Source organism: Anastrepha obliqua, chromosome 5, assembly GCF_027943255.1.
Source record: "Anastrepha obliqua isolate idAnaObli1 chromosome 5, idAnaObli1_1.0, whole genome shotgun sequence".
NCBI lineage: Eukaryota > Metazoa > Arthropoda > Insecta > Diptera > Tephritidae > Anastrepha > Anastrepha obliqua.
The window spans coordinates 44,311,647-44,323,403 of record NC_072896.1 but is presented as its reverse complement, the minus strand read 5'-3'; the positions used below and the strand labels follow the sequence as shown (position 1 = coordinate 44,323,403).

The window sequence follows — 11,757 nt, the reverse complement described above, 5'->3', positions numbered from 1 at the left end:
AGAAATTATTTGAGCCAAAAGTACAGTTGAAACAATGCGAACAAGAATAATAAAGAATAAATCTTTATGCCGTAATTCCTACCAAATTGATACGAGGAGCGGATGAAGGTTAAAACGGCTATGGAATGCCTTAGATATTCTAAGAAATAGTTCGATTTGATTCATATTTGAAATATGTCTTATCAGTCATAAAATTTCTATTTTCGAAATAGATCCGTTAGGTGGCGCTATGATCGAGATATTCAATAAATCTTATTTAGGGTCAGGTTTGGGTCATATTGAGTCACTAACTGGAGCTGAGGCGATAAACTTGATTTATTCCTATCGCGTCGATCATTGGGCGTATAGTGTCAGAACACATGATTCCCATTGATTTCGATTTTCAGCTTTTGCCTTAATCTGTGGCCATATCAAATAGATCAGGGTCATCTATGTTGCTACTTCGCCATTAGCTCCTTGGACGTCCGATATTTCATGCTGCCTGTGGCTTTCAGTCTAAAGCATTTCTTCTGACTTCATGCACTAATTAGCGCAGAGTATACCCCACCCAACGCTCGTTTCTTTCCCGAATTTCAATATTTATTGAAATGATTGACCTTCAAGTGCATACATACTCGTTGTCATCGGAATCCCAGTTCGATATCAATGAAAGTACACAGTTGAGCCCAATGGAAGCTGTATTAATTTACTTCCATGAGAAATGTTTCAAATTTGTGCTTAAATAATTAAATGAAGCTTTGTACTAAACTTGTGAAGGGTTTGTTGCAACAAATAATATTTTGAAGTTTATAGAAAAATTGCCCTTTAAATGTTTATAAATTCCACCAAGCAAGCAACACATGAAACGTCCAATGAATAAAGGCAGCGTTGTAAAATATAAGGGAGCCGTATGCCAGAAAATGAGTAGGGAAAGTGTGCTTTATTACTTCACTTTTATTATTCCTCCATGGTTTTTGTTGTCGTGTAAATTGGTTATATATAAAAAACATGAAAAAAAAATAATAAATAAATAAAGCAATTTTTAAATAAAAATAAAAAAATATTCAAACCTTGCAATGTGTCGCGCAGCTATTGTAGTGAACTCAGGTGTGCAAATGTTGCATATACCGACACACTTAATTAATTACTTTATGCAAATAAGTTGGAGGAGGTTAATTGATGGTTACTATAGGGGTTATTAGGCAATAAATCTTAAATGTTGGAATTTTCAAACCAAAAGTTTTGTACAAATTTTGTTTCACATCGCTCGATCTTAGCTGTAAACTAATAAAATTCAATTTGCTTGAACCGCACCTCAAAATTTTCAAAATATATTATTAAAATAAATAAAATTGTTAAAAAAATTTAATAAAACGCTAGAATCTTGGGCTCGTCCGGGATTTGAACCCGGGACCTCCCGCACCCTAAGCGGAAATCATACCCCTAGACCAACGAGCCAGTTAGGGACTAAAATAATACCTAATACTGATGGGTGCAGGGTGTCAAAACAAAATTTAGGCCAAGCTTTTGACTTTTAAATATTTACTATAGATAAAAAATGTCTCAAAAGACGAAATTCGCATGGAAATATTATTTTATAAATAAGATATCTAACATATATATCAATATATCTTAATTAAACTGGATAGTAATTTTGTTAAAAGTAAAAAGGAAATATTAAAAAAAAGATTTGGTTCTTGGGCTCGTCCGGGATTTGAACCCGGGACCTCCCGCACCCTAAGCGGAAATCATACCCCTAGACCAACGAGCCAGTTGAAAACCGATTGCTCTATTGTGAATAACTACGGCATTGTGGAGCAAAAGAAAGAAATAAAGAAAAAATATAAAACCAAAAGCCAACTGATCATAACTATTCGTTGGTTTTTATGTTAAATGTGTAAATTCGAACGTTTGTTTGCACGAGTGTGTTCATTTCCAACACACCACAAACATACTCATGCATACAGCTACATATTCTTGTTCGTGCTGTATATTTTTATGTCAGCGTTTTCGGTTTGACTTCTTTGCTGTACCAGCAATCTTTGGAAAATATTTATTATCAGTCGCCAACAAACACACACACACAGGCACACTCGATTGTAAATAGTATACAACAAAAAGATACAACAAAAAGTACAAATGTCTGACAACTTGTTTGTGTTTTAGTGGTTTTCGCGGTAGCAATCGGAGTCGAAATGGCAGTGAAGAAGTAAGAGAAAGTAAAAATATACATACATATCTATTTATAAATTGAAAGCGCAACAATTTTTTCTATTAGATCTGATATAAAGCTCGATAACACAGAAGTAGATAATAAATAAATATATATTTGCCCATGGTTTCTAGGTGGAGCATGGGGCTTCAACAAACAGCTTAAAATGTGATTAGAAATTTTATTTGCCTCCTCGAATAGCCTGCTTTCTGCGCTTCTGAATCCACCTGTCGTATCCAGGCGTTGGCTGGTCTCTCGCGTCTGTGACTCCCTTGGCGAGTCCAATCCAACGCAGTTTCTGTGACGTCGTCCAGGAGATTACGCAGTGTATGGACGATCCATCCATTTGTGACGTAGTACTTCGAGGAGGACGGATATTTATTCAGTACTAGCTCGTAGGGCAGTGTTACTTATGGTTTTAGGCAATAATATCCGCATGATTTTGCGTAGACAGCGATTAACAATAACTAACACTCTACAAGGCTCTCATCACTCCCGTCCTAACGTATGGCGCAGAAGCATGGACGATGACAATATCCGATAAAGCGTCGCTTGGAGTGTTTGAGAGAAAAATTCTGCGAAATATTTCTGGACCTTTGCATATTGGCGACGGCGAATATGGCAGGCGATGGAACAATGAGCTGTATGAGCTTTACAACGGCATAGACATAGCCCAGCGAATAAAGATCCAACGGCTACGTTGGCTGGGTCGTGTCGTCCGCATGGATACAAACGCTCCGGGTCTGAAAGTATTCGATGCGGTACCAGCTGGTGGTAGCAGAGGAAGAGCAAAGATCAGGTGGAGAAGGACTTGACTTCACTTGGTGTGTCCAACTGGCGCCGAATTTTACGTTGGCGTCGAAAATCCGCAACTTCGTACGTCTGGATATGTGCGCCGATCTCCAGACTTTATCCAGCATACCAAAGGCAGAACATGCTTTTGATATGCGGTTGAAAATATCTTCTGCTGATCCGCCATTTTTTGTGCTAATGCTGCCGAGATAGCAGAATTTATTTACTATTTCTAAGGGGTGGCCGGCGATCTGCATAGCCTGCGTTTCGTTGCTATCAATGCACATACATTTCGTTTTAGCAATGTTGATTTTAGTCCTGTTTGAGCTGAAGAAGCGTTGACCGCATGCAACTTTGAAGATATATGCGAGTGTTTGTGCGCCATCAAGCATATATCTACGCGGATGATCCAGGTCTTCTAGACTTTCGTTCAGACCCCAGGCTATGCCTCTATTTGCCGCGCAAGCTTGCCGCTTAACTCTGTTCAAGACTAAATTGAATAACATCGGCGAAAGCACGCAGCCCTGTCTGACCCCGGTTTGTACTTGAATACTGGCACGGCAACAAGCGTCCGTGTGCAAATCCTTTACGCGAGAACACTCCAGAACACTCTACTTTTCATATTTCCCGGTTCCCCCGTGGCGTAATAATAGTTAAACTGCTTTCTAAATTAACATAAGTCTATTCGATAGTCTTCATGTCTACCCTATTGGCTACCATTTGAAGTGTTACAAATACACTTTTTTTCAATCTGGCTTCATGTGGGGCTTCTTAGTTCCAACCGATAAGCTTTCATTTGTAAATTTATGCTAGGCTCGTCGTCTTCAACACTTCGTCCAACGCTGTTCTAGTTTTTTGATCCCTTCCGAATAATATATTAGCAATTGTTAAAGTCTGAAAAAAACCCAATTGGAGACCAAATAATAGTCCGAGTGATCTAAAGGAGCCAAGGCTAGATAATAGGGGGATGTGAAACGAGTTGGAACCCTATTTCTATTAATTTTGCGCCCAAAACTCCTGCGGCGTGAGCTGATGCGTTGCCGTGATGGAAAAGGAAAATCCCTCGACTCTATTCAAACAAATGCCAAGCACAAGGAAATAAGCCGATCTGACTGAGGCTTGGTGTGTGTTCTTCCAAGAGATGCTACTAACTAAACATAGCATCGATACGCGCCAGTAGTGCCATCTCTCTGACTGTGCACGGACTTTGTGAACGACCCTCGTCGAAAATGACAGAAAAAGGTTGTTTCTAAATGCGGTCACCAAACGGCATACAAAGGCCAGCTACGGGTGCAATTCTGCTATTATAAAATCTTCTACTATTCTGAGCTGATATAAAATTGCAGATCTTTCAATTTGACGAACCACACCCAGATGCGCATCACAAATTGGTAAATACTCTCAACCAAATACCTAACGAAGGATGTGTGTGCCAATTATAAATATAATTGGATTTTCTAAACATTAACTTTTAAGTGGCTGAGATTGATTCCTTACTTCAATTGGTTCAAGGTACGTGGGCCCCTAAGTTCTTAAGTAGCACTTGCTAACTTCAAGTTGGCGATAACTAATGCTTCAGATAATAATAGAGGCGAAATTAAGTTCAATTGCAAATAAAGTAGTTTACTTTTCGCCACGCTAACGAAGCTTTCAGGAATTGTAAACTAATATGTGGAACTTTTATGTTTGACTTACACTTAGATACGAATTGATAGGCGCAAACCACGAGTATAAGCTGGCGCTACTTGATTTTATATTATATGTCGGGTATTCCATTACGACCGCCTGTTTTGAATTTAATGCCAATTTTTAGGTCAGCTGTACAGGGCCTGCGGTTGGCAGTAGTTTTGGGTAAACTCTAAGGATTTGTCTTGGAGAATTTCTCTCCCGGAATGGCGAGTATTTTACGGATGGTTCGTAGATGTCTTTCTTGTTTCGGTTCCAGCTTTTCGTCGACAAGTGGCACAGTAAATTGAGGGAGTAGAGTAGAGGAAATTTGGTCAGTTTCTACCCAGAAGAGATATACAAATGCATCTATCACAATGGGCTTCAGGCCACTTAGTGTTTTGTCTTAGACAAGCAACCTGGATAACCTAACCTAACTTAGGCCTTGCCAAAGTCGCTTCATCAGTGGGACTTTCACGAAGCAGTTTACGGCAAATTAAAGGCTAAAAACATTGAATTGATACAAAATTTAGGGCCATCAGAGGATGTATTACAAGTGGCCGATTTTGAAGAAACACCTCTTCTTTGATGAAGGGCTTTTGACTTTGATGTTGACGATGGTTAGAAGACTGATGCCCCGGTAGTTGGTGCTGATCGTCGGGTCACCCTTCTTCAGTACAGGACAAAGAACACTGAGATTCCAATCGTTGGGCATGCTTTCTGCTAGCCATATTTTGCAGATGAGCTGATGCATGCCCCTAACAGCACATCGCCGCCAGTCTTGAACAATTCAGCGGGCAAGCCGTCAGCGCTAGCCGCTTTGTTATTCTTGAGCCGCTGAATGGCAACTCTGACTTCGTCATGACTAGGTGGTGGAACGTCCAAATTATCATCGATTAGTGGTATCGGGTCATCTTCTACTGGGGCGGAATTGCAAGTAAATTGCAGAAGTGTTTCCTCCATATGCCCAGTCCATAACCAGATTTCCGTTTTTATCTCTGCAGGCTGATGCTCCGGTTTTGAAACCTTGTGTCAGACGCTTGACTTGTTGATAGAATTTTCGAGCATCATTCCTGCCCCTGTACTACTCTAGCAGCTCACGCTCACGCTTCTCCTGTTCTCGTTTCTTGCGTCTGAAGAGGTTCTTCGTAAGATCTTCGGTCCTGTGCGCGTTGGCGAAGACTACCGTTCAAGAATGAACCACGAGCTGTATGAGCTCTACGCCGACATTGACGTAGTTCAACGCATCGCCATCCAACGCCTGCGTTGGCTAGGGCATGTCGTGCGTATGGATGAAGAAGCTCCAGCAAAGAAGGTGTTCGAAGGCGAAGTCCAAGGGAGCCGACGCAGAGGAAGACCATTGCTCCGGTGGAAAGACCAGTTGGAGGAAACCCTAAGCTCGCTTGGTGTACAGAATTGGAGAAGGCGCGCGCGGAGCAGAGGCGCATGGAGAGTGCTAGCGAGGTCGGCCGTAACTCGGTAACGGGTTGTTATGGCCACCTAAGTAAGTAAGTAAGTCGTATTATTTTATCTTTCATTTTTATTATTATTATTATTACTTACTACGGTTCCAGAGAGGAACAAAGGGCCACAACAAATTCCTTCCATTCAGATCTCTTCTGCGCCAGTCTCTTAGCTTTTTTCCAGGTTAAATTCTTGGCGTTTCCAAATCCAACAATCGTCTCCAAGTGTTCCATGGCCTTCCTCGTCTACGGCTGCCTGGGGGATTTCACTCTGTAGCGGTTCTTGCTAGGTCACCACATAGTCTACCAAGGACAAGGCCAATCCATATTACCAATTTTCTTCAGCAAATCTTAAGAAATATTGAGAGGGAGAAGAAATATCGACGTTATGTTTAGCAGAAGATTTTCAGGATTTTGCGAAGGCATTGATTAGTGAAAACTTGCAGTGAGTTTATATTGGCCGCTGTTGTATTCCGCGTTTCACAGGCATAGATGAAAGGTGATTTGACATTAGAATTAAAGATTCTCAGATTTGTGCTTTGTGAAATGTAGGTGATTTTCAGTTTCGGCGTAGCCAAATGTGGCTAGAGCTTTTCTGATGCGGGTTTCAATGTCTTCCCTCGAGCCACCTGACACCGAAATGGTACTGTCCATAAAACAAAAAGATTGCTTTTCCTCCAGTGGATAGCATCGATTAGGAACTGCTGCATACTTTGATTGTTAGTACGCCTCACTTTGGCTTTGGAGATGTTTAAAACCAGCATAGTATTATTTTATCTTTTTTCACACTACGAAGTTCTTTGATTTGTATTTTAGAATGTTTGGTGTGTTTCCAGCCCTACTTGGCTTAGTTCTTTTCCTTAGTTTTTTTTTCTTTTCTCCGTCCTAATGTTTGCAACTGTGTTTTTTAATATTCATCAAGTTGAAGTTCTCCGTAGATCAGCTTGACGGGCATGATTTGAGAAGTTTTGTTGTAGATATTTGAGTCTCTTCGATTTTCTAGTGAAGGTATGTTCGATTGAAGCATTAGAAACAAGTCGCAATTTATGTTTGAGATCAGGAACGCTTAGATAACTGAAATTTATTGGAATTGCCTAGATGTCAGAGTTGAATTTCGGGGCTGATAAACATTTTATCATGTTGAGATGAGTCGGTATAGGTAGTCAATGGGTATGCTCCCGTTGCCCCTATTGTTAGTTACAACTTCCAGAACGAGAATTGTAAGTTATTTGCATTGAAATTGAGATAAATGGCTGCCTAAGCCAGGGCCCACTTGGACAAAGAATCAGAATTCGTCTATTGTGATGTTATACAGAGGAAAAATAGAGGTGAAAAAAACGAATGGAGTGGAAAAAGGAAAAAGGGGCTATAGATTGGAGGACGCAAACCAAACGGTGGCTAATTACATTTATATTGACCACTTCAAGCTGCTGATTGACCAGGTGTGTCATGCTTAAACCTGCTGCATTCGCAGGGTTAGCAAAAACGTGAGAGCCCAGATATCTGAATCTTAGCCCAACGAGTGCAGGGCTGCTGAGGAGAAGGTGCTGAGGTGATTCAGCCTCATCCTCCAAACAGCTTCTGTAGAAATACTTAGGCAATCATAAGTATTACTGCATGAATACCTAAGGGGCAATGCCCAGTAAGATCATCCACTAAATTCGAGAGCTGCAACTTTGTCAACCTCAGAAGTCGGAGGGTGACTCTTCATGTTCTCACAATGCGACATTGTTTTGGAGCACATTTTGTGTTGGCAAAGCTCTTAAATCGTTTTTTCTTTTTTTTTTTTTTTGTGGTTGGAAATGTGATCGGCGTGTAAAGCATTTATTACCGTTAGTTGTTAAACCATTATTTGCGGAAGATGAAATTTGCATATAGGGAGATTACCCTCTCAGGGAGTTGTGAATTGGTTACTGAGAACAAATAATTTGACGCCGTTGAATTTCTTGCGTTTTGGTTTTTCGAAGATGAAGGAGGGCGCCAATTAACAAATATTTATTGTTGAAATTTAATTAGACTCAATGTGACATTTATGATATTGTGATTGGAAACTGCGTAAAAAAGGATTTAAGTCGGGGAGGCAGTCATGTATTGGGCACATATGGTACTTAGACGAAGCCACTAAGAACAACAGAACAGATGGCCACAGTATTCCTTACGGAAGTCTATGCCATCTTGAACGTGGCGTACTGGCTAATTGATAAAAAGTAGCGGGGTAACAGTATTAGAATTTGTATTGACAGTCAAGCTGCACTGAAAGCCCTTGCTAACCAACGCTGCTCTTCGAAATTAGTCGGTGAATGTAAGACAAAACTGAACTGTGTTGCAAAACACAATAAAGTTAGTCTTATTTTTTAAGTTAGTCTTATTTGGGTGACTGGACATTGTGGCATTACAGGGAACGAGTTAGCTGATAAATTGGCAAATGAAGGCTCTGCAAGTATGCCACTAGACTCTGAACCCTTTCTAGGTGTAAATTCTGCATCGATTCAACTATGGATTGACGACTTCATGAGGTCTACCTACAGAAATCGTTGATCTGAGTTGAACTTGTGCAGAGTAGTCAAGTGCTTTGTGAAAGAACCAAAACAGCGACCTTTCTCCTAAAACTCAGCAGGAAGGACCTGAGAGTACTGGTGGTAATCTCAGGGCACAACGTCTGTGGTTAGTATATAGCTACCAAGCGGGTCGTAGATAGCCCGATATGCCTATCCTGTCTCGAGAATGAAGACACTGCAGAGCATTTTCTCTGTAGCTGTCCTGCATTTTCCAGAATTAGACTTAGGATATTGGGTGGCGACACACTGAGTATGGACAAAGTTCATACTCTTCCGGATCTCTTAAGGGGGTAGTATGGTTAATTCGGTGTAAAACAAGCATATTTTTCGAAATTTTTTTTGTCGACACAGTTGATTTATTCAAAATTTTAAAATTACTTCATTATAAAGTCATATTTAAAGAATATTGTGTGAAATTTTCATTGATTTTTATGAAGAAATGAGTTGGTGGCAGCGAATCTTCGCGGACGTCTCATAAAAAAGTTTTATTGCGGTATCCCTCAGAACTCATTACTGGATCAACTAAAATCAAAAAACCAAATTGATTTCATAAGCTAATAAAGTTTCGCAGGTAACAACGTCGATTTTTTTTTTTTTTTTTTTTTTAAATTTTTTAAAGCGCTTTGAAGTCAAAACACTTAGCTATGTACGTGCAAATTATTAATAGATGGACCCTCTACCAATGCTGCTAATGCCTGTTGGTGGCAATCACCTTTTTGCCAAATAAGTAGCCAAACTTGGCCAGAATGGAATCGTGATCGCATAAAATCGCGACTGAATCTTTTGAAGTCAAAACACCGATTTTTCATAAAAAAAACTTGAAAACTTTGTTGTTTTAAAATATGACAAAATTAAAAAAAAAAAAAACTCGACGTCATTACCTCGTGAATAAAGTAAAGAAACAAAAAAACCAAATTTGAAAAGAATCGGTGCAGTAGATATGAATCTACAGTGGACACCGACCGTAAAAAAGGCAAGTGTGAGAAAAACGCGTTTAAAGATTTCGGCAGCGTGAAATCCGGTTGGAGAGGTAGATACTTAATCCTTTGTGTCTTTGTCAATTTTACTCCAATGCACTTCAAACTTTCACACAATAATCTTAAGATGTTATAGAATAATTTAAAAAAAAAAAAAAAAAAAAATGAAAAAAAAAAATACCATACTACCCCCTTAAAATTCATCAATGAATCCAAGAGATTTGCGGAAGAGTGACCTCAAACTAATTTATCCGTCTTACCATCCACTTTTTAGCTTTCCTATCTTAATTAATTCTACTGATATCTATCCGGATGTAGTACAATGGGTGGTGCTTGGACTTGTCGAACCCCCCACAAATCTAATCGAATCTATAGGGCATATCCATGTCATCCACCAATCGAGCTGTTCATTTTTTTTTTTCCAAATTTCAATTTAGGCGGTCTTACTGGCACACCCTATGCTATAATATGTACTTGTAAATCTACGTATCAATAAAAGGAGGCAAATATTTAACAATTATTTACTCCGCTTGATTATTTTTGTATACTCTATAAGTTTATTTGAAACCAAATTATATTTAGAAAAGTTTACTCAAGGAACTACTTCTAATACATTCATGCTCCAAAGTCAATAGGCAGTCATCACAAAAGCAACTAGAGAAAATAAGTCTTTATTTGTTTGCATAGAAATTTGTTTGCATGCATCTACATACATGTACATATGCACATGTTTGTGTATGTAAGTATGTGTATGTTGATTGCATAACGCTTAATTTTCCATTCACTTCAATTTAGTTATTTGTCAACTGTGCACACAGCCTTAAAAATATTAATATTTAAAATACCATTTGTGTTGACAGCAAACAAAATAAGTTAACAATAATCATCATCTCAGCTGGTGAATGGTTTATTGTACATACGAACATACGAACGAACAGGCATCCGACGATAACTTGTAAAATTGGGCGGTAAACTTAGAAAACAAATTACCTATTCATGTCAGGCATCATCAAGTGGCGGCCAGGCAGTCACATCACAACAATTGACGGTAAAAATAAAACCGTTTACACATTTAGAATAGCAGCAACAACACCAACAACACCAACAACAAAGCCGACATCCACCACAGTAATAGCAAAGTAATTGAATTAATAAATGAACTCAGCTAAATGACAATAAAAAAGTCGGAAAAAATGGCACAAAGCTGTAGGAGAGGGGAGTAGTGGGAATGGTTGTGGAGTTGATTGTGCACTGTGTGCTTTCAACAGCTGTCAGTCATAAAAAATTCTAGCTACAAACGCGCTTAACATACCTAATTGAATAGATATGTATTTATTTACAAATTATACGCGTATGTCTGTGTGTTGGTATAAATACATAAATTTGCTTATATAGATGTGTGCACGAGCTCATACATACATATGTGTGGATGTGACAATCAAACGCGAACTTAATCAAATTGTCTTTACGTTAATACGAGGCGCTCATGGTATCTAAATTGCTAAAATTAAGCATAACAAAACACAGCAGAAATCACTGGCATCGCATTTGAAAACCAAATTGAAAATTTAAAAGCAATAAAAATAAATAAATTGTCGATTTGATGATAGGAAAAAAATCATGTATGTATGGGTCTATATAAGCTAAAACAACACTGCTTTAACACTTATCTACGAGTATCGTTTGCTCTGCACGAGCGCGACACTTGGAATGGCAATAATTTTTTCTATTTAGTCAATTGAAAGTTTTCACGATTAAGGATGAGAGTTTCTTTTAGTAAACAAAGAACTAACGGTTTTAGGTTACTGTCAATATCGGGATTTATATGCATAAATATTTAATGCAATACCGAAATCTCGGGATCACATGTCGGGACTAACTTTTTAATATTTTCTTTTATTTGAATGAAAAAAAATCTGGAAATGCAGATGTTTAATGGTATACCAAAATGGCGGGATCAGATTTCGGGACTAACTTTTTTAATATTTTCTTTTATTTTAATGAAAAAAAAATCGGAAATGCAGATGTTTAATGGTATACCAAAATGTCGGGATCAGATGTCGGGACTAACTTTTTTAATATTTTCTTTTATTTTAATGAACAAAAATCTG

The 11,757-nt window shown here is 38.7% G+C and overlaps 2 non-coding genes across 2 annotated transcripts; both read right to left on the bottom strand.

The window, feature by feature from the left end:
- Positions 1-1,365: 1,365 nt before the first annotated feature.
- Trnap-agg (transfer RNA proline (anticodon AGG)) lies at positions 1,366-1,437 on the bottom strand. Its single transcript has one exon. It is a non-coding gene; the product is annotated as a tRNA-Pro (tRNA).
- A 241-nt stretch (positions 1,438-1,678) lies between these two features.
- Positions 1,679-1,750, bottom strand: Trnap-agg (transfer RNA proline (anticodon AGG)). Its single transcript has one exon. It is a non-coding gene; the product is annotated as a tRNA-Pro (tRNA).
- Positions 1,751-11,757: the final 10,007 nt, after the last annotated feature.